The sequence below is a fragment of the Molossus molossus genome, unplaced genomic scaffold, assembly GCF_014108415.1.
Source record: "Molossus molossus isolate mMolMol1 unplaced genomic scaffold, mMolMol1.p scaffold_m16_p_18, whole genome shotgun sequence".
NCBI lineage: Eukaryota > Metazoa > Chordata > Mammalia > Chiroptera > Molossidae > Molossus > Molossus molossus.
The window spans coordinates 2,447,896-2,471,789 of record NW_023425353.1 but is presented as its reverse complement, the minus strand read 5'-3'; the positions used below and the strand labels follow the sequence as shown (position 1 = coordinate 2,471,789).

General features: G+C 45.9%; 1 long non-coding RNA gene across 7 annotated transcripts in view; it reads right to left on the bottom strand.

Moving 5' to 3' along the window:
- Positions 1–23,894, bottom strand: part of LOC118633076 — a 269,140-nt gene that overhangs the window by 33,341 nt on the left and 211,905 nt on the right. The window lies entirely within an intron of this gene.

Genomic DNA, 23,894 nt, shown 5'->3' with positions numbered 1-23,894 from the left:
AATTCAACATCCATTTATAACAACAACAACAACAACAACAACAACCTCTCAACAAAGTTGGTGTAAAGGGAACATACTTCACCATAACAGAAGCCACGTGTGACAGACCCAGAGCTAACATCAGACTCAACAGTGAAGAGCTGAGAGCTTTTCCCGTAAGAGGGGGAACAACACAAGGACACCCCCTCTCCCATCGTCCAGTGGATACTTGAAGTCCGAGCCAGAACAATTAGGCCATAAAAAGAAACAAAAGGCTTCCAAATGGAAAAGAAAGAAGTAAAACTGTCACTATTTGCAAATGACATGATATTATGTATAGAAAATCCTAATGACTCCATCCAAAAACTGTTGAAACTAATACAGAAATTCAGTCAAGTTGCAGGTGGCTCATTTGGTTGGAGCATAGGCCCATATTCCAAAAGGTTGTGGGTTTGATTCCTGGTCAGGGCACATGACTAGGTTGTGGCTCGTATAGGAGGCAACCGATGGATTTTTCTCTCTCACACTGATGTTCCCCCTTTTTTCCTCTTCTCTCTCTCCCTTCCTCTGTCTCTCTAAAATCAATAAAAACATATCCTCAGGTGATTAAAAAAAAGGAAGAAAGAAAACCATCCCACTTACAGTTACATCAAAAAGAATAAAATGCCGCCCTGGCCAGTTTGGCTCAGCGGTTAGAGCGTCGGCCTGCGGTCCGGAGAGACCGGGGTTCGGTTCCCGCTAAGGGCACGTACTTCGGTTGCAGTTTGTCCCCGGCCCTGGTTGGTCGTGCGGGTGGCAGCCACTCGATGTGTCCCTTCACGTCGATGTTTCTCACTCTCTCTCCCTTCCTCTCTCTCCCTCCCATTCTATCTGTACAAAAAATGGAAAAATATCCTCAGGTGAGGATAAAAAAAAAAAAAAAAAGAATAAAATGCCTAGGAATAAATCTTCCAAGAGGTAAAAGAACTGTTTACTGAACAGTAAAAGACACTAATGAAAAAAACTGGAGCCATAAATAATGAAAAAATATTCCACATTCATGGATTGAAAGAATATTGCTAAAATGTCCATACCACCCAAAGCAATAAACAGATTCAGTGCAATACTATCAAGATTCCAAGGATATTTTTCAGAGAAATTATACAACCAATCTTAAAATGTATATAGAACCATGAATGACCCCAAAGAGACAAAGCTGAAGGCATCACACTCTCCAATTTCAAACTATCTTACACATTTAATTATTATAGTAATTAAAATAATATGGCACTGGCATAAAAACTGACACCTAAATCAATGACACAGAAAATAGCCCAGAAATCAATGCACACATGTATGGTAAATTAATTTATGACAAAAGACTCAAGAATATACATTGGGGAAAGGACAGACTCTTCAATAAATGGCAACCCTCCAGAAGAGATAATATAATTGAAAAGGCAACCCACTGAATGAGAGAAAATAGTTGCAAATCATGTATCTGACAAAGGACTACTATCCAAAATATATAAAGAACTCACACATCTCAAGAGCAAAAAAAACAAAAAACCAATTCAATTAAAAATGGGCAGAAGATCTGAATAGATATTTTTCCAAAGAAGACATACAGGTGGCCAATAGGCACATAAAAAGATGCTCTACATCATTAATCATCTGGGAAATGCAAATTAAAGTCACAATGAGATGTCACCTCACACCTGTTAGAAGGCTAATACAAAAAACAAAAACAAGAAATGACAAACAAGTATTGCTGAGGATGTGAGAAAAGGATCCTTGTGCACTGTTGGTGGGAGTGTAAACTGGTGCAGCCACTATGAAAAACAGCGTGGGGGTTCTCAAAAAGTAAACATATAACTGCTGTATGTATTTATCTGAAGAAAAGGAAGCCAATTGGAGAAGACAGATGCTACATCATTTACAGTAGCCAAGACATGGAAGCAGACAAGTGTCCATCGACGGATGAATGGGTAAAGAAATTGCAGTACATATATACAATGAAATATTGTTCAGCATAAAAAACTAAAATCTTGTCATTTGTGACAACATGAACGGGACTTGAAGACATTACAGTAAGTGAAATAAGACCGAGAAAGGCAAATATGATATGGATTCTCTTCTATGTGGAATCTGAAACGGCTATGGTCAGTGCGCGGGGCCCCCGAGAAGGCGGCGGGTGCGCAGGGCCCCCGAGAAGGCGGTCAGAAGACTCTGGAGCAATCACAAGCATAGGGCCCTCAACACCGAGCTGCTGGGACTCCATCTAGGACAGGAGCCACACTGAGAAGCACTTGTAGAAACAGAACCAAAATGGAAAAGGGCTGAGGAAAGCAGGAGGGCAGAAAGGATCCTCCAGTGCACAAGGAGAACACAGTCCAGGTGCCTGGAGAAGGCAGGACAGCAGTGGCCCAGTAGTAGAATTAGACCTGAATAGGAAGCTCTATGAAGTCAGAAGAGCCTTCCAAATCGAGCCTCCCTATTAAAAGTTCAGAAAAAATACTTACAAATAAAAATGAAAAATAGAAAAATTTTGAGATCAAATACTACACAGTTATAGGAAAAAAAGGAAATAATAATAATAGCCTACAGAGAATGGAAAAAAGCACACACCAAAGACAAACTGTAACCTATTACTTTTAAATGAGCTGAAAGAGATTAGGAATATGATATGAAACATAAAAAAATAACATAAATCATAAGTAGAACAATAAAAACGGGTGAAGAAAGAACAGATTCTGAAAAACAGAAAAAAATTCAGTCTAATATTAAGAAATATACTTAGGCTCAGCTGCAGGCACCAAGAGGTGAGCAGTCCAATGCAGGGCACACGCCCACATTGCCCGCGAGCCCCACTGGGGGCAGGCAGGAGGCGGCCAGTCCATGTTCTCTCTCATGGATGCTCCCATCTCTCCCTCTCCCTTCCTCCCTCTCTAAAATCAATAAAATGAAAAATTTATTTTTAAAAAAGAAGAACTATAATCAGGAGGATACAAGAGTGAATAAATGCAACAAACAATGCCTTAAAGGTAATAAAAGATTTTTTTAAAAAAACAGAGGAAAATTTTAAAAGTCAGCAAGCAATAAAGATAGAGGATCTAAGGCAGGGCCCACTTGGAAGATAGGTGAAGTAGACGCAGCGTGTGGGAAATACGAGTCTTCCTTTGAAAAGAAAGCAAAGGAAGAGACCTGTCCAAATACTAAAAACTGTAACTCAAAGAAACTCCTGAAATAAACAAACACCTGGGACTGAATGCTTAAAGAGGACACTCACTACTTGAGCACACTGAGCCCGAGTAACCAACACCAAGAGTACTCTAATAAAATGACTGGACTTTATGGCTTTAGACAGAAGAAAATGAAGTAACATAGTCAAGATACTTAAGAAAAAATGTGAACCAATAATTGTACACCCGACAAACTACTTGTCTTTAAGTATAAAAGAGCAGACAGCCAACTGTTATGAAAAGACCAGAATTCAGGGAACAGAGTCGTGTGAGCCCTTCCTGAGGTGCTTCGCAGAGAATGAGCATTGGGTGCGATGGCCATTCACACCAGGACAGCTCTGAGCCCCGAACACACTTCCTGTAGAACTGAGACTGGCTGACGGGAAAGTCCACCATGGATGCTTATGTGCACTAAAAAGACAGACATAGTAAACCATTAGAAAATAACAGAGATTAGGAACAATGTATGTAATAAGATGTCTAATTCTTCTTGGTAATCATAAGTGAGGTTGTAGGGTTAGTACTATTATTCTGAAACTGTTGTATGTGTAACGTGGATCAATAAGCAAATTAGTAATTATATATTCTAATTCTCTCATCCCCCATATTCTTGAGAACCAGGATTCTCAGCAAGGAGCACATGAGATAAACATGTAATAAATAGTCCGGCTGGTGTGGCTCAGTGGATCGAGTGTCGTCCCATGGACTGAAAGGTCCCGGTTCGATTCCTGGTCAGGGCACATACCCGGCTGTGGGCTCGATCCCCAGTAAGGGGTGTGCAGGAGGCAGCTGATGGATGCTTCTCTCTCATCCATGTTTCTACCTCTCTCTCCCTCTCTAAAATATCAATAAAAACATATTAAAATTAATTTATTAATTAGTAGGTAAGAAGCTAACTACAAGCCCTCTAATCCTGAATATGAAATGGAAACAGTATAACTTCATGAGGCCTAGACAACACAATAACCAATTCAGCAACAATGACATTGTTAGCACTAAGATAATTGTCTTGAAACACATATTTCCACCAAAAGAAACAAAGTTTTCTTGGCCAAATGGCTAATTTCAGTTCTCAGGCAAGACCATAAGGTGAGTCGGAAGCACCCTGCCCAGCAGGGAGCAAAGGGCTGTCAAGACCAGGAGGATCAGCTCGGGGCGGTCAGTGCACAGAAGTTCCATGATCAAAGATGGACCATGTGATCTTCAATTAAAAGTAAGAATTTCCATGGGTGGAAACCATCAATATTTAAATTCATGATTCAGAAAGATATTAAAATTCACTGTTACTTTCAGAGGGTGACATAAGACCAGTTTATTATTTTTAAACCTGTAAATAGCTGGAAAGAACCAGACATGTACCCTGTGTCTCTATATGAACAGTTCCACTGAGTAACCAAAAAGCAGATGAAAATCACAAAAGTATTCCCGCCAATACAGTAGAATAAGAAAATCACCATTTTGCAAGTCCCAGTGAATGAATGGATCTAGGCAGTGAGCTTTAATCTGTTAACATCACAGAAAGAAAGGCTAAGGCAGTATGTCCCTCCTGCATGAAAAAACACACCACCACTTGGTGTTGCCGAAGGGACCACACATGCACTCTGGACACAGCTGCCCCGGTGCGGGGAACAGAGGCGCAGAGGGGCAGAGGAACACAGGGGCAGAGGATGTGATCAGCAAAATCCAGACTTGGAAACTCCAGCTCAAGTGGCCAGTTCTCCAAAAGGGGCAGAGTAAAGAAAAGAAAAGGAGAGAAAACCTGTAAATTAGGAAACTTGGAAACCATATCGACGTTTAGAAACTGAGCGGTGCTGGACTGTGGCATGTGTGGGCGCAGACGTGGGTGATGAAGCAGCGGCGTGAAGCGGCTGCTAGGGAAGTACTGGCTCTTTTGGGAATGGACTGGAAGTGGGAAAAGGTACAGTAGGGGCTTCTCGGTGACAGGCAAAGTCTGATTTCTTGACTTGAATGGTTGTTGTAAAGATATCACCTTAAACAACAAAGACACGTGGTCCACTAGCCACACTTAGCTACTACAATATACATTAATCAAAATTAAATAAAATTTAAAATTCAGTTTCTCAGTCATCCTAGCCACATTTTAAGTGGTCAGTAGACAGTGGCTACATTTTGGACAGCGCAGAAATAAGATGCAATGTATAGAACGTGTGTGTGTGTGGGGGGGGGGGGGTTCTATAATCGTGCTTTACTTTATACTAAAAGATTTTAAGTGCTTACCCCCAAAATACATTACACAATTGCATTTATTATAATTTATCTCAAATACACAAATGTTGGCTATTTCTTGAAGCAATGACAAACGGCATACACCTTCCAGATGAGGGATGAATAATGTAAAACCACTTCAGAGCATTAAGTAGCAGGAACCCAACAAATCCAATGGATATGATTTTAAAGTGCTGGTGCATGACAGAAGAAACTTTCATCTCAAGGACAATGTAGCTGTGCCTAGAAAAGTTTAGTGAACTCTTCTTGGCAATGGACTGATTACTGCTCATTTTGATCACTGTGAAACATTTTTTAGACATTGAGAGATGACAAGGCTGTGGCAAAACAAAGTAGCAGAGTCCCTGCCAAACGAACACTGTGAATGAAGCAGTTAAGACATGTACCCGGATTACATGGGAGGACCGAAGCGTTCCTTCCACAGGGCTGGGGACCCCTAGGTCACACACCCCATACCTCTGACCTCGCTGGGCTCACAGTAGGTACGGAGGGGGATGTTCCCCTGAAGAGACTTGAAGGGGTGTATGAACAGGAACAATGAAAGCTTGGCCAATAGAGTCATACAATGTTTTCAAATAAGAGCAAACGAGACCCAAGAGAAATAGGAGGTAAGATGTCCACACAGATCAAAATTGGATCTACAAAAATAGGTTACATAATATAACAGAGGGCTTAACAATACATAATTTAGGGGTAAGACCAGAGAAGCTCAAGGAACAAATGCACAGAGGCAGGTGTCTATGAGGCTCTCTGGCGTGGGCGGGTCAAGCATGAGGGCCATGGCAGAGGACAGTTAAGGGGCATTTTGAATCAAGCAGAAAAAGGGAAGGAGGAAAAAAACATCATAACTATAAATATCCTTCCAATGGGGTCTTTAATTACCCAGGGAGAATATCAATATTTTCTTTAAAATAACATCATTGATGCTGAAACATGAGGAAAAGTACAAGACTATGGTCCTGTGTCCAGCACAGAAAGGAGGGCACGCCGGGGCCTTCCAGCTACAGGGCGTGAAAAGCCAAGCTCACCTTTGCTCACCATGTAAAGTTCTACACACCAAAGAACAGGCGAACTTTAATTCAAGCGAAAAGACACCTATCTAGCCCTGGCTGGTTTGGCTCAGCGGTTGGAGCATCAGCCTGCGGACCAGAGAGTCCCGGGTTTGGTTCCCGCTAGGGGCACGTACCACCCCCCCCCCCCAAAGAAAAGGAAAGAAAAGAAAAAGACACCTATCTAGAACACAAGGCTGGAATGGGTTAAGGGCAAATTATAAGAAAAAGAATAAAAACAAAAATCAACAGGGCCTAATTTCCTGCCATATTGCAGTCTGAGCTTTTTAATCTCAGAAAGTCCATCATACATTTTGTGTCTGGATATGATCCAAATACTCTGTACAGCTCTCTTTTACATCTTATTCTATAGAGAAAGGGTTGGCAACTGAAATCTATTATGATGTCAAAAGGTAGTTGACAACATAAAATGTACCCCGCTGAGCTGATGCCACACATGGTTAAATTTACAACAACAGAAGTGATCATAAAACTGTAAGACTGCAAATTAACCACTGATTTCTAGTTCACTGACATAAGCAATGGTAAAGACGTGGCTAACGTCCAAACATCCTTACCACTGTTTAGTTTGTCAAAATCTATCAGGAGCATTTCAACCATGAACCTGTCCTCCAAGGTCCGTCGTCATTCCCACACTTGGGTCAGCACGGGTGGCACCCCAGTGAGCCTGGGTGAGCACAGAGCCCCGAGGACGCTCCTCGGCTTTGTGAGTCCTCCTCCTGTCAGGGTCTCACTCTTGGGTAAGGACCGTTCTTCCTTTTAATTCCTCCAGATCACTTAAAAATTTGGCTCTAATTCTGTGAGCTATGTCTGTCTGCTTAGAAAATTAGTTCTCATTCTAGTGTAAGGTTCCTACTGGGCTCAAATTAGCAAGATTTTCTGTTTACTTCAGATTTGGGAGCCAGAACGCGGCAGCAGTGTGTACTGGAGGAGTTAGCTGACTCCTCCAGTGGGAAACCCCGCAGGTAGGGAGGTCACACTTTAAAAGGAAATAAACACAATAATTCCTTTCTCAGAGAAACTTAAGATACAGAACCTCATGGCTTCCTCCACCAACAATCAACTCTCTGACATATGCTCAGAGATGACAAAAAAGGAAAACATCTTTAACATGTAAAATCTCTTCTGAAAACTATTTCATTCACAGTGAAAGCATGGCTAAACTATTTCATTGCTCATTGATAAATACCAAAATGTGGTTAAGGATAATAAAATGGCTAAAGAAATAAAGAAATCAAAGACAAATGCCTTTTAAAAATGTATTCAGTGAGGAATTCTCTTTTTGCATTTGTGTGTATGTACAGTCCCCCACCCCCCGCTTTTCCATTGACATATGTCTGGAACAAATTTAACATACTGCTGAAAAGAAAAAAATTAAATGTTTGGCCATAACACTGCTGGCGAGAACAATCGGCAAGCAGCACCTTGTCTATCTAGGAGCTCTGTGTGCACTTGAGCAGGAGCCTGCAGGCCCAGCTCCTGACTCGTCCCTACAGCGCGTGCAGACAGACGCGACGGACACTGAATAAATCTGGCACACACTGCTTGTGCCCAGATCGGCTTGTTTCACGTTTCTTGTCTGGAGGAAGCAATTTCTGTGCGACACCTGCACCTGGAGCCCACCGCACGGCCCACACACAGGGAGGGCTGCAGAGCCACAGATCTACGGACAGTGAGAAAGCTCCATTCTATTCTTATTTGCAAAAAAAAAAAAAAAAGGTGCTTTTTTCCCCATGGAACATGTCCGCACTGAGGAAGAGAAGGCAGAGACGCACCCCGGGCCTTACATCTGGGGGGTCAAAGCCCCAGCCACCTCCACTGAAGGTAACGTGGGTGTCCCTCAGTAGCCTCAGGCTGCCTGCAGTAAAAAATACATGGACCAACCTGTCGCTTCCTTCCCCCGCGTGTGTGGCCTAAAGGCCGCTGTCAACGTCAGGGAGCTGCCGCATTAAAAACTAAGCTTTTTCACTTGTGTGTAGTTTCTAAACCCTAAAACTAAATGAAGTCCTGAGAGCAGGTGACATAACAAGGGTGCTCTTTTTGATTTCCTCAAGAAAGTCTTCACCCTGGCCTGTTTGGCTCAGCGGTTAGAGCGTCGGCCCGCGGACCAAAGAGTCGCAGGTTCGATTCTGGCCAAGGGCACACACCTCAGCTGCGGTTCGTCTCCAGTCCCGGTTGGGGTTGTGCGGGTGGCAACCATTTGATGTGTCTCTCTCATGTCGATGTTTTTTTTCTCTCTCTCTCCCTCTCTCCCTCCCACTCTGTCTGAAGATAAGTGTAAAAAAAAAAACACAAAAACACAAATCCTTGAGTGAGGATTAAAATAAAAAGTCTTCACCTGAAAAATGGCCCCAAAATACAGGAAGTAAAACTAATAGTACTGATGAGAGAACAGACCATTAAACAATACAGCTGGAGACTCCAATACCCACTAACAATAATGCCTAGAAGTAGACAGAAGACCAATGAGGAAATAGAAGATGCAGACAACACCAAGGACAGACAGACATCCAGCAGACACCTATAGGCATTCAGCAGACACCTGCAGACATCTACCAGACACCTAGAGACATCCAGCAGACAGCTGGAGACATCTACCAAATACCTACAGACATCTAGCAAATGCAGACATCCAGCAGATACCTGCAGACACCGACAGACACCTACAGACACCGACAGACATCCAGCAGATACCTACAGACACCGACAGACATCCAGCAGATACCTACAGACACCGACAGACACCTACAGACACCGACAGACATCCAGCAGATACCTACAGACACCGACAGACACCTACAGACACCGACAGACATCCAGCAGATACCTACAGACACCGACAGACACCTACAGACATCCACAGACACCTAGCAGATACCTACAGACACCCGACAGACACCTACAGACACCCAGCAGACACCTACAGACACCCAGCAGACACCTGCAGACACCCAGCAGACACCTACAGACGCCTACAGACACCTACAGACACCCAGCAGACACCTACAGATACCTACAGACACCTACAGACATCCAGCAGATACCTGCAGACACCTATAGACATATAGCAGACATCTAGCAGAAACGTATAAAAAATTCCACCCAACGATATAATACATTCTTTTCAAGCACATCTGGGGCACTCTCAAAATAGACCATACGCTGGGCCATAAAACACATCTCAATAAATGTAATGGAATTAAAAATAAATAACACAAAGAAGTTTGAGAAATTCACATATGTGGAAATTAAACCACACATCCCTAAATAACAGGTCAAAAAGAAATCACAAAACAAATCAGAAAATACTTTGAGATGAATGAAAGTAAAGCCACAACCTAACAAAGCTTCTAAGACACTAGGTAAAGCAGTGTTCAGAGGGCAACTTGTAGCTAGAAATAGTTATATTAAAATAGAAGATTCCAAATAATCTGACTTAATCAACCAATTAACAAATGGACCAATATATCCTAGCGCTTCATTCTCCAGTCATAAGAACAAGCACCTTCCATAGTAATCATTTCCACTCGGGGAAGACTCGCATTGGCGCTTTGTTACACGAATGTGACAATGCCATTTATCCATGGAAGTTCTTGGCAGAACATAATTCTCCACTTGATAAGTTCCTACACGAGGGAACGAGAACACAGAAGTAAGCGGAAGACGGGCTCTAAGAGCGAGCCCACGTTCTCTCTGCTCACACGCGCTGAGGCAGCAGGTGCCTGGCGCACGGCCGCCGCTCCTTCAGATGCCCACATGCACCCCGTGTGCTCGGGGCACTGCACACCAGTGTGGACACCAGGTGCAGGCCATCTTCCTTCGCCAGAAAGCATTTACTGGAAGTCTCCAAAAAGGAGATACATGACCTCTGCCCTCTCCACTAAGACCAGAGGGGCTGACTTTGGAGTGGGGGAGGGAGAGGAGGCACATGGTAAGGAGAAGAAAATGAGAGAAGCAAGGAAAATTGTTAGTTCCTAAAGTACACCGAGTTACAGAAGACCATGTCATGTGGTCTGGGTAACCAGAAACCCTGACCCTAAAAAGACAATGGAACAGAGACCACCTTGTTGAACAAGTGATGTTAGAATGCAAAAGAGTGAACACACTGGATTTTAAAAGCAAACAGACCTTGATTCCAGTGTGGCTCAGTGGTGGAGCCTTGACCCCTGCACCAAGAGGTCACCAGTTCGATTCCTGGTCAGGGCACATGCCCAGGTTGTGGGTCCAATCCCCAGTGGGGGGCATGCAGGAGGTAGCTAATTGATGTTCTCTCTCATCGATGTTTCTCTCTCTCTCCTCTCCCTTCCCCTCTAAAATCAATGAAGAAAAAATAAATAATAAAATAAATGTAATTTTGAATTAATTATAGACTTATAGGAAGTAGCAAAAATAGTGCAGAGTCCCATATGGATGACATCTTACACAGCTGTCATATAGTATCAGAACCAGGAGATGGCCTTGGTACATTCATGTTAACTGGACTACAGTCCTTCTTCAGTTTGGTTACTTTCTCTATAACCTTGGCTGACTTCATGTAGCTACTTCTTTGGTCCTCCATCTCCTTCTCTGGAACATGAAGGCACTGGGAGGAGCAATGTCCCAGTACCTGTCAGGAGTCAGCAAGGTAGCGCTAGTGTCGCTTACAATAGAAACTGACACACAGCATCAACCTCATAGATTACCAGCATCTAATTATTAACAAGACTTGGGGATTTCTAGTTCTGCTTTGACACCTTTCGGGGGGCCCTTCCTACTACCCACTGATGTGGACCTGTCATCTGCCACCATGTTTAGTTTGGCCAAATCCAAAGCAAATCTAGTTCAAAATTCCTTTTTGGGTGAGCACATGCCCTGACAGAGAAGTGACTCAGGCACCACCAACAATGCCTTCTAAAGCCTTTGACGGGGAAAGCAGTGAACCATCATCTAAGAATAATCTTAGACTTTAAATAGCTTTGCTTCCCCTTTTTGGGGGGTGAGGGATAGGCTTTGTGGGTTGTTTTTTCTAATGTAGGTTTTTAAATCTTTAGATTTTTTTAATCGAACAGAATGAATGCAAGCCGGGATCCACCTGCCAGTTTCCAGCCCTGCTTGGATCACCAGTCAAGGGAAGCAAGGCTCTGCAGAAGGTGAGCTGTTCAGCAGGTGCTAACTGGGCCTTGTGTGCACACCAGCCAAGGCTCCACTCTGGGGCTAACCTCTCGCTCCCATCAACTGCTTATGTGAGCTCATCCAAGCTCCTCCCACTTGGGCAGGGCAGACAGGTGCCAGTACCCAGAATGCTCCTGGGCCCCCTCACAGCTACACTTTAAGGGCACCAGTGCTTGTCATGGGGAAAGAAGACCTTTGCTGGATTTTCCAGCAGCTTTGAAATGTTCAAATCTTGAGAATGAATGAATCAGAAACTTGAAGGATTTTTTTGTTCTTTTTCTTTTTGCAAATTGGCTGCATTCTCAAAACCTGCCCCCACACACAGTCTGAAACACTGAAGTGTCTGCTCTGTTTCTATCAACAGACATTATTTGGAATCACTCAAAAGGACAAATAATATGTCCACTCATCAGCCAAATGGCCAGAGAAGACATCTTCCATTCTCTTCAAGTCAGACCAAATAAGAATCGTAGTTGGATATTTTCAGCTTTGGTTTCAAATTAGAGCAAGCACCTCAACCCAAGAGATCACAGGGATATCACTCAGTATTAACTAGACCACAGGAACATGATTTAACAAACACAGAACTATTACCAATTAAGTAGCCTATAAGCTTTGGTTTCCCAATCTCAAGATTTATTTTTAATTGGATCAACAAGACTTGGACCTGTAGAAAAGCAACTGATTTTTTATTTTATAAAATACACCAAAATGATCAAAACCTGATTTTCCACCTGAATTAAAAAGATGTCTTTAGTCTTGTGGGCCATGGTCCCCTGTCCAGTTTAGCTCCTCTTTTCCCAACTTGAACATGTTTCCCTTAATATCGCTTCTTTTTCTCTGTCCACGTGCTATGCCAGATGCCTGCTTATGTTGGCAACAGAATCAAAGAAGGGGAGACACCCAGAGTGCGTCCCACAGGGAGCAGCCTCCCCAGGAAGCAGGGCTCTGCTGCTCCTTTCTGCGCCCTGAAGGCGCACAGCCTTCTCCAGCACCTTGGGGTGGGCTGGGGCCCCTGAACTACCTACTGGAACCGTGAATAGCAGGTGTGGGCAGGGACCGTCTGAAGGTTCACGATCACTCAGCGCTCGTGAAAACAGGAACTGGCCAAAGAAAATGCAGGAGGGAGGCGGTGAGGCAGCCCGACGTGAAGCAGGACAGGCGCTCTTCCAACACCAAATCCGAGGTACGGAGATGCCTTTCATTTCAGAAAAAGCCCAGCAAAAGCCACATCCTCAGACTGAGAAGGTGAACTCTGACTTCGGTTCTGGGATTAAAATCCTCACCAAATGGCCATCGGGCCAGGTGAACGCTCTACGGTGTGAGGAGGGGCTGGCTCGCCGTGCAAGGACAGCAGAGCGGCGGCCAGGCTGCCGGTGCCACGGGGAAGGGCGCCAAGCGCAGTGTGAGCACCAGGCACTCACAGCACGGATCACCGGAGCAAAGCTCTCCTGCAGACGCGGGTTAGTGACCTAAGCCTCACACTTGGAACGGCCGTGTGACTGAGGCTGTGATATATAAAGTAAGACCCGAGTACCAAAGTTTTGATTTAGCCAAGAAACCGTGTCTGGTTCAGTTGGGTGGAAGAGGCATTCTTTGCACTGAGCAGAGAGTTATGGTGAACAGCTGCTAACCATGCCCACAGAGGGGGTGACTGTTTTCTTCCAGAGCACTTTAAAAAAGCAAATGTAATTAATGAAACCACACAATAGTAGTACCCAACCTTCCAACAAGTCTGCGTGCTTCCACCCACACACCTGAGTTCATTAAAGAAGCACTTCACTGAAGAAGTGCCCCGACGATGCCATTAGACCGCGTGGGGACCACTCACGTGGACAAGATTGTTCTGTGTCTAGGGCTGCTTCACAGCACAGGTGGCCTTCACCTCCTCCCTCGCTCCCTGGGCAGCTGGCTTCCAGACGGTTCTCTTGCTCTACCAGCTACACCTTATTATCAGTGTGTATTATCCAGGTAACTAGATCCCTGTTTTTAAAACAAATTCATGTTCTAATGAGTTTGCCTTACACATAAAAGTCCCAGAGTACCTCTCTCTCCAACCACCTCTTCTGAAAATGACTAAGAATCCACATAATCCAGAAGGTTTGGGTTCTTTAAAACTCCTTATTTGGCTTGTTCTTTCAGAAGAAATGGGGAGGGAGGGAAACTGAACTATTCGGGCTGACTGTCATTCAAATCTGTCAAGGTAGAGCTCAAAACATCACTTTACCTTTGAACAACCAACTCTGAGCCCCTCCACAGAGTCACCCAGGAGTATTTTTAAATGTTCCCAATTAAGAGAAAATAATCAACTTCCATTCTGAGTTAAGCAAACTCCTGCTCCATCTCTATTAGAAGGGTCTTCTAGACTCAGAAAAGCCAGATTTACATAAAGTAGGTGCTACCATTCAATACAGCTAAAATCTCAGGTCTCTCCTTTCTCCCCTATAGTCATGTCAGTATGACCAACGGACAACACACTATTTCCCATAAAGCTAGAACACAGCAATCCATGAAGTTCAGACTTCAGTAAGCCTATTTAAAAAGTAGACAATAAATTCATTAATCCCATTTATTCCATGGTTGCAGAACTGGACAGGGTCCCGGACGTGGACCATCTCTCGGAGCAGCGTAGGAGCCTGGGGATGGGAGCTATCGAATCTCCACTCTTCTGATCAGCCTTCAGCAAATACCAACTCAGCACCTCCTGGGTGCCAACACTGAGTTGTGTGTGTGCGTGCGTGAATGCTCACACGTGGGCATGTGTGCCCAGCAGGGAGAAAGTGTGGGGTGAGGTGTTATCTTTTTAATACTACTGATAGCTGATAGAATCTTGAGAGGAAATTAACACACGTTTCAGGGTTCGGTGGATCTAGAGTATTATTCTTATGCTTACTGGTCTGCTCACTTTCCACAGGTGAGTGTCACGTGCTGACAGGAAGGGAAGCGGAGACAGAGGTGGGGCCAGCGAGGTTCGACCCCCACCTGCCTTGAAGCAATGACGGACGTTAGACAGACAAGAGAAGGGATGACAAAGGCCCAGTTTCATTTACTAACTGTCCAGGCCGCAAAGAGCGAACCTCAAAGTAACCCACTGACTACCCAGCACAGTCATGATTCATTCTTACCAGTCAGTCCAGCATCAGAGGCCACTGTGGTCGGAGTAAAATGTAACCATGTGCTGCTACATGGAATTCTGTCTGTGCAATAGAAGGGTTAAGTCAGCTACAATTTTCAAGCTTTAAAGGAGAATTCTAAGCTTTTAGGTATATTCCTAGTGAATGATAATGTGTTGAATGTTATCATGAAAAAAAATTAAGGGAAATAATTCTTTATTCTCTTTAAATTTTCCTTATGAAATGCATCATTTTAACCTAGTGCATTTCAACATACTTATCCATAAATGTAAATTTGTTTTCATAAGATGAAGAGCCTTTTAATCCAAATTGCACAGTGATGCTTCTACAATGATCTGTTGTAACTTAGTAATCAGAGTTAACAGACTGCCTAATTAACCAAGTCATCATTTGCCAAGATCCAAATATGGGATGGATTGTGGGCCAAGGAGAAATATGATGGACATGAAATTATTAATTCAGGGAAGCATTAAAAGCATGTGGAGCTCAAGTTCTTTGCTAAATCTTACCAACTTTAATAGCCTTCGTTTTTATAATATAAAGTAATGTGAAAATAAAAATATATTCTATACAGGGTGTATAAAAACATTTAAAAATCAACGAGTTACTGATATACTTAAGTAACTTTCTGAGCCGCTGACAACCTACGAGGTAACCACCCCAGATGCTCTCAGTACTGACAAGGAACCCGTCAAGTGCTCGGGGGTGCAGCACCACAGTGACCGTTTCGTGTGATCAGGATGTTCCTTCTCTACCTAACCCCTAACCACTGGAAGGTACAAGTTTGTTGGTTTGTTTTTGAGAGTATTACTGATAGTCCTGTCCCTCTCCCTTCCCCACCTCCATTCAGCCCCTGCCCCACCCAGGCCTTCCGCACACTATTGTCTATGCTCATGGGCTATGCATATAAGGATATGTTATCTGCTTAAGCTCTTCCTGTCCCCTCCACCCCACTCCACTTTGAGATCTGTCCGTCTGTTCCATGTAGCCTCTGGACCTATTTTGTTCCTCAGTTTATGTTCATTTGATTCCACACGTAAGTAAGATCATGTGATACTTGTCTTCCTCTGACTGGCTTGTTTCACTTAGCATAATACTCTCCAGGTCCCTCCATGCTGTCCCACAGCGTAAGATCGCTCTTTCTTACAGCTGCATAGTATTCCATTGTATAAATGTACCACAGGTTTTTAAAAAATGTGTTTTTAGTGCTTTTTAGAAAGAGAGGAAGGGAGCGAGAGATAGAAACATCGATGTGAGAAACATCAATCATTTGCCTCCTGCACGCCCCCTACTGGAGATGGAGCCTGTAACCCGGGCATGTGCCCTGACTGGGAATCAAACCAGGACCTCTGAGACCATGGGACGAGGCTCAATCCACTGAGCCGCACCAGCCAGGCTGCTTCCAGATCTTGGCTATTGTAAATGACACTGCTATGAACACAGGGGTGCATGTACTGAATATGATACTGCTATGAACACACGGGTGCATGTATTGCAAATAACTGCTGTGGTATCAGATGCCAAAACCAAGCTTCAGAATATTTCCTGCTCACAAGATTATGGATAAACAAACAATATCCAAACTTTTCAAAATCCTTAGGGACGTATTTCTAAGAATTCTACCATTCACCGCACCAAACCTTAGCCGTGGCAGCCTCACACCTCACTCACTCTCTCACTTAGGAGACGGAAGAGCGCGGTGAATGGACAGACGCACGTGGCTGACCTGCACAAAGCGGCTCCTCGCCAGCTGGTGTCCCTACAGTGACGTCGCCAGCACAGCCTGAAAAGACCTGTGATTTTAACTGAGCTAAGATACTTATGTCCGTGTTTAAAATACTGAGCCCACCTGTATGTTAGGCCTCAAATGCAAGTCCAAACACAGGGTTCAATCTGAGAAGAGATGGGAAATCCACCAATCTGACCGTTTTCCCCTTGGTTACTTGGTGACTCCTATTCATCCGCTGAGGCCCCCGCCGAGACACTCTGGTTCTGTGAGCCCTTCCAGTTTGCCTCCTCCCCACCACACACCCGCAGTCCACCAGGACTAGACATAGGAACAGACGGGCAGTGTGGCAGCGGACACGGCCCTGTCTCCTGGGGAAGCCGTGGGTAGCATCCAAGGCACAGCCCACCTCCCCTAGTGAGTGTCACTGAGACGTCAGTGTGGAGCAGACAGCTTCATGGGGAATTCTCAGGGGATACTCAGCTGGCTAGTGGGCTCTGGGATACTCAAAGGCTCCTTCCAACCCTCTCGCCCGTGTATTTACTGTGCACCAAACACAGGGCTCACTGGATGCAGATACAGCCACCCTTATAGAATTCTGCCCCCTCTTCTGAAACCAGCACCCTTTCACCCCTTTCCACTGCCTTGTGTAGACTGAACGCCAACCACAAACACCACCCATGACTCCAGGGGCCCACTGCAGGCCACACACTTTCATACCCCTGCCCCAATCAGCTGCAGCCCCAGGGAGTCTCAGCGACAGGTGACCCCACACACGGGACCGATCGCAGAGCCAGGAAGACCCCCACCCTATGACAGTGGCTAGCATTGTGAGAAAAGGTTCCTTTCTGTTCAAGTTGCTATTAAAAGATTCCTGAAAGCACACCATGCCAGCCTGGCAAACACCTGCATGAACGTGTCCAGAGCAGAGCCCAGCACAGGCGCGAGGCGGAGAGCCAGACGTAACCGTGTGGCACGGCCCCCTGCAGCTGACCTCCCTGCAGTCTGCTCCGCCACTTGACTGCAGACTCTCTGGGAAATCACGGGTGACCCCTGGACAACACGGTTTGAACTGCATGGGTCCATTTACACACTCCTCCCCCCTGCAATGAACACCTGTGCTGACCTGCGGCCGGGAGCCCAGAGACACAGAGGCCGACTGTGTGCGCTGAGCCACGCATTTTATAGACGGGCTGGAGCAGCCGCAGACTTTGGTGTCCGCGGGGTCCTGGAACCATTCACCCTCAATACCAAGGGGATGATTTAAATTTTGGAGAAGTCAAAAGTTGTATGTGGACTTTTTGTTTGTTTGTCTTGTTAATCTTCACCCGAGGTCATTTTTCCATTGACTTTTAGATAGAGTGAAAGGAAGGGAGGGAAGGAGGGAGGGAGACAGAGAGAGACATTGATGTGAGAGAAACATATTGATTGATGTCCTCACACATGACTCTGACTGGGGCTGGGGACTGAACCTGCAAGCTAGGCATGTGCCCTTGACCGGGAATTGAACCCACGACCCTTCGGGCCACAGGTCAACGCTCTAACCACTGAGAAACACCGGCTAGGGCTCTATGTGGATTTTCAACTTCACGAGGGCCGGCACCCCTCACCCCATGTAGTTTGAGGGTCAGTGGTAATTCCTCTTCCTGCCTATTCTGGTCACAAGTACTCAGAGGCCTAACATACAGGTGGGCTCAGTATTTTAAACATGGACATTAAAAATGGTCCACTGTTTGTGCTAACAAGGAGATACTGATACTTCAAACCCTGTAAGTAAAAATTGCTTATGTGTGGTCCCACACAACTAGCTTTTATATAGTTTTTCAATATATTTACTATATATGTTTTTACAAACCTAATATTTTCATTTTTGAAGGTGAATGTCCTTGAGGTTTAGCTTATGAACTTGTGATTCTACTGGCCAAGTAGCCAAAGGTCTCACCATGCTAACCAATGCGACCTCCAAGTGCCCAGGTCTTCACGGGTAAACAAGTTACAAAAGAAGGCATCCCGGGAACCAAGGATGCGCTGCACCGCTGGCCGGGAGGGGCTGGCAGGCGGGACGCACCTGGGGAGGGAGAGCCCCTCACGCACTACCCTTTTCCACACAGGTGATCGAGAGGAACAAATCAATTGCTGGGTGGTCAGAGGCTAATACAAAATAAGATGAGGGCTACCAAGATGAGGTTAATTAGGATAATGTACCAGAGAAAAATGACTCAAAGATCTAGAGAAAATGTCTTAACAGGCACATCCAAGTAAGGACAGAAAATGCCAATGACAAGATTGTCCTTGTTCCTAATAACCCTGGGACTTACTTTTTTCCCCATTGGTCTTGATCTAGCAGGAAGAGTCAAAGCATCGGGACAGTCAGGGGTGCCATGCAGCTGCAGCAGCCCTGGGGACATCACGCGCAAGTGGCGCAGCGCCCACACGGTGAGCAGCCTACGTCTGGGGGGTTAGAGCATGGCCCCAGCGGAAGGGTGCTGGGTTCAAATCCCACACTACGCCTCAGTTTCCTCATCGCAAAACGAAGTTTTAGAATCGTAGCTCTCATTGAGTTTTTGTGGCTTAATATGTACCAGGTGGATTTGTGTCACCGTGAACGAATGATTTGGGACAGATATAGACAAAGGCAAGGCATGGCCTCTCTGGATGAGAACACTCAGGGTAAAACATCAGGTTTACTGATGGTGTCTAAGTTGGCATTGAGAAATTCCACCCCAGCACCTCTCAACCCGGCTCACCTGGCACCGAGGGGCCACTGCGCCAACCTGGGCCCGGGCATGCACACCCAAGTCCCACCGCACGTGGGCTGCTTCCCTTCCATGTCCGCTGTTGAGTTTCTGAAATGCTCTCTGGGGATGGGGTGTCCCATGGCCTCCGAGATGTGAGCAGCAGGGACTCGGCCACTCGGAAGAATGGTCAGTCCCATGCAAGTCTCCCCAGACTGTGTGCAGCACTTGACGGAATTGCGTTGAATTTATTTTTATAGGTTGAGAGGGTATAAATTAATAAAAATCAGTGGCTCTTTTCATTTCTTAGATAAACCTCACTATTCATCGTGAATCATGTAAATAACAGTATGTGATCAGACCTAGTTCACCTTCTTAAAACAACTTTTCTAATGACTGATTTGAGAGAGAGAGGAAGAGAGAAAGAGAGAGAGAGAAACACGAATCTGTTGTTCCACTTATCTGTGCATTCACTGGTCGGTTCCTGGGTGTACCCGGCCAGGGATCAAACCCACAGCCTCGGTGCATCGGGACGATGCTCAAAGCACCTGAGCTCCCCGACCAGGGCGACGCAGTTCATCTTCTACCAGCAGAAAGTTAAGGGACGCAAAGACAGACAAGTCCCTCTGCTCCGTGTCCCCATGCACAGGAACAATGCACACCGAGCACACGTGTGCCAACACAACACCGTGACGATACCCTGTTCTCCGAGGCGGGGAAAGAAACCCACTAACGCGGAGGGTATTTATATCTCTCTCCTATCTGTGAGATGGAGTTTTCGTTAGAAAATAACATGTAAATTCTCAGGACAGAACATCAAGGGTAGTGTTTAAAATATAAAAATTTTCAAGAATTTAAGACACGGTCTATTGTGAGGGGAGATCAGACCAGCTCTGAAAAACATAAGGGCAAAACGCACCCACAGCCAGTGACCAGGACGGAGCCGCAGCCTGAACGCGGACCTCGGGCAGGTTCACCACCTGCACACCCGAAACAAGTCATCAGCAACCGAGAGCCCACATGTCAACAGCAGATATGAAACAGACCACCCCACTGCTTCCTCATTTTGCATTTTTCACTTTTAAAGGGAATTCAGTGCATGAAACACGAGCAAATACGGTAGGGAGTTAAGGCTCTTCACTGCGTTAATGAACCCCTTTAAAACGAAGGCTGCAGGAAGGGCAGTGCGTTCTGACATCATTTTGGGTGCCTCTGCTGATCTTTCTAATCGTCTGTCCAGCCCCGTGCCAAGCACCGGCATCACCTCACTGCATCCTTGCAGCGACGCCACGAGCCCGTACCCTGCCTCAGGTCAGTAAACTGAGGCCCAGAAAAAGGAGTCCGTCCATGGAAAAGCGTGAGTGAACGCGAGGGCTTAGCGGGAGCTGGGAATCTGATGTCCTTGCCTCCCACCCTGCTCCACCCACACGTGTGCTGGGCCCAAATGGCAGATGACTGTGCCTCCGGGAGGGTGATGAGTAACCCCTTCTGGATGGGACACATGTGCACGGTGAACACTTTCCAGAGAAAGCCCGAGGGCAGTATCCTATTTCTGTAATTAAAGGGTTTTATTTCTTCTGCTCTGTCACCCAGATGTAGTACATGGAAATACAGAAATTCACAGGCAATTTCTCAAATGTACTTGGACGGATTCGATACATCCTGGCTGTGAGCACGCCTGCCATATTTAGGCCTGTCCCCCAGGAGGGAGTCACCCTAGGGCAGACACCTCCCTTCCCCTGGCTGAGACCCGGTGAACAGGTACATACATTCAAAAGGGGCAGATGCTGCCATACAGGGAACAGGCAGGAGCCTGGATGGAGAACAGTGGGGGGACTTCCTTCAACATGGGTGACTGGGGAGCCTGTCTGAGAAGCAGATGCCACACTGAGCACAGGGCGCGAGCCTGCGGACACAGAAATGGTTCCGGGCGGAGCGCATGGACGCAGCGTCCAAACAGAACATCTAAGCCAGACACCGCTCGGAGTTCACAAGTCTTCTGAACAGGCGAGATCTTCCAGCCTCTCTCTCCAGAGTCTACAAAGCTTATGTGAAACACTCTTCTTTTTAATTCCTCTGTTTTAAATTTTGTAAAATTGTGGCAAAAGGCAGGTAACATAACGTGTCACTGTAAACATTTCTAAGTCTACCGTCCAACGGTGTCACCATCTCCAGAACCCTTCTCATCTTCTCCACCTGAGCAGACTCTCGATGGGCACTAATAAAGCCTGGGGGTCAGCCCCCCAAACCCAGCACTCTGTGATACCTCACCGCCCGTGAGTTCGCTGCAGGCTCCTGTCCGCAGGTGGTGTCCCCTGACTGACCATTGCCCCACAGTGCTCAGAAACTCAACAGGCGGCACGGCTGAGACACACTGCTGCTCCGGCCACCTGGCGCCGCTGGCCGTCCCTGCCCAGCCACGCAGCCGCTCGTGTGCGATGCCATGGCTGTGTGAGGGCCATTCCCAGACCCGTGGGCCCGGCCTGCTGTGCAGACTCAGCACAAGGCAGGAACTGGGATGAGGTGGGAAGTGAGCATCGTGGAGCAGCCTATACAAGTGAAACCCCAGTTTCAGATTATCATCAGCAATACTGACATGAAAGCAGTTCGTGAATTTTGCTTGCTAGGCAGGTCCACTGTCTGAGTAAGTAAAAAACAAAAATTAAAAAAAAAAAAAAAGAACTGCACACCTCTTGGGGGAAATTGTCAAAATGGGGCCCAGCAGGCAAAGTCCTGTTAGCAGGGCTGTCCAGCGGCCTTGACCATGGGCACCGAGACCACCTCCCAAGCTCCACTGAGAATAGGGGACCATCAGGCAAGAAGTAACAAACGTGTCTACCAGTAAAACCACTGCCCACGAACCACCCAAAGGACAGTAAAAGTCCTGGAAGACAGGTTTCTGCCCCACATCCGGAGCGGAGCACTGCCCGGCTCTGTGCCCAGCTCTTCACAGGAGCGACATAAGGAGGCCATGGTCCAGACAGGTTAAGTGACTTGCCAGGGTCATTGGCCACTCAGGACAAAAGGCTGCATTCACATCTGGGCTGATCTAACTTCAAAGCCGTCACTCTTAACCACACTGCTGACCACACGTGGACACAGCAGGCCTTCCTCAACGTCGCTGCGTGCGTCAGAGAGCACGTTTCAGGAACTTCACGGCGGCAGGTGCAGCAGGGGGCGCTCTGAAGCACAGGAAAGTCTCATTCTGCTTCTGTGAAGGGGAGATTTTCACAAGAATAACACCGGCCAGTCTGGAATGGAAAGACTGGACGGGCTGGCTCCCTGGTTTCCCATCCTCCGAGGTGAGCTTTGAGCAGAGATTAGGGGACAGCAACCCACAGAGGTGCTGAGTGGGGCGCACCGTCCAGCCTGGGGAAGGTGAGGCGCAAGGCTGCCCTGTGGCCAGGAACCGAGCTGGGTGGGCACCGGGCCTCTTGCCGGTGCTCAGGCTTCAACAAGAGCTTATGTCTAGAGGACAACAGATCCAACAGAAAATTCAGGAGTTTAAGTTGATAGGTCTCTTGAGAAAGAAATTTATTTCTCAAGATTTGCTATGGTACTTTCAGTAAGAATATTACGGTCCTAAAATATTTACTGAGATATATATCTCTGCCGAGAACCAAATATGCTGAAATTCTAACATGCAAAATTCAAGTAAGACATCACCCAAGCAAGTCAGTGGAAGACAAGGCATTAGAAAATAAATAAAAATTAAACACGTAAGAAACAGACTGATACGATTTTGTGTAACTATAGCCGTTGCTCAGTAACCATCCCCTTTCCTTCATTATTGCTGGACCCTGGAGTTCATCTGGGACATCAGATGTCTCAAGTCTCAGGATATATTTCCAAAATGCCCTCATGTTAGGTTGGCAAAAGGGATGTAAGTAGAAGTCACTGAGTAGACTTCAGGCAATGTTCTTTAAGAGGGAAAATTCTTTAAATTTCCCAGCCTCGGCTCGGGGAACACATTTTGTCCCTTGCACTTCTGCTTCCTCCTTTCAGGATGTAGAGGTGATGGCTGGAATACAGCAGCCACGTTGTGACCTTGAACATAAAGCAACACCTGAAGAGGAAGACAGAGCAGAAAGAGGGGGTACACGTGCTCTCCCCGACATCTTTCCTGAGAGCAAACACATAACTAATTTTTTGTTGTTGTTAATCTTCACCCAATGATATTATTTCCATTGCTTTCTAGAGAGTGGAAAGGAGGGGAGGGGGACAGAGAAAGAGAGAGAGATACAGGAAGAGAGAGACAGGGAAAGGCCAAGGATAGAACCTGCAACCCAGGTACGTGCCCTTGACTGGGATTCAAACCTGCTACCCTTCAATGAGAGCAGGCCGACGTTCTAACCACTGAACACACTGGCAGGGCCACAACTAATATTTTAAATTAATGTAGTGCATCTTTGTGATTAGAGAACAATTCTTAAGTGACATAATAATATGAAAACCTATTTAAAGATTACATCCATATTTTTGTGAGGAAACGACCTGGAAAATTCACAAGTTGGGAGTCTGATTCCCCTTCCGTTCACCGACTGTGTGCCTGTGTGACCTCCGCTCAGCATCACAGCTAGTCCAGGAAGCATATTTACGGAGCCCATCTCCATGTTTTGACACGCAAGACT